We start from the raw sequence: 473 nt of genomic DNA, 5'->3' as shown, positions 1-473 counted from the left end.
ACCGAATCTTTCGGCAGGCCAAACACAAAGTCCAAACTCATGGACTGCCAGCAACCAGAGGGTACCGGTAAGCTGGCCAGCGGCGCAGCCGCATTTGGAGAGGATTTCACCCGTTGACACGTCTCACACGTCCGCACATAGGTGCTCGTCCATTTGAACAACTTGGGCTACCAATAGTGGTGACTCACAGAGTTGTACGTTTTCTCACGACCGAGATGACCACTGAGTGGTGTGTCGTGCTCCTCATAGAGGATGCGGTATTTTATATCCTCATCATGAGGAACCACAATTCGTGGTGTATCCGACGAATCGGTGCTATAGTACAGCAACCCGTTATTCAGCGAATATCGGTGCAATCGTGCACGCAGGCTTTGTGACAATTTCTTGTCCAAAATTCCAAATTCCTTGCTTCCTAGAGCCCGTAGCAACGCTACACACATCTCATCACCCGCATACGCGGTGCGGATCAAATA

Source organism: Plasmopara halstedii (genome assembly GCF_900000015.1).
Source record: "Plasmopara halstedii genome assembly, contig: Scaffold_322, whole genome shotgun sequence".
NCBI lineage: Eukaryota > Oomycota > Peronosporomycetes > Peronosporales > Peronosporaceae > Plasmopara > Plasmopara halstedii.
Note: the sequence above shows the minus strand (reverse complement) of the source record.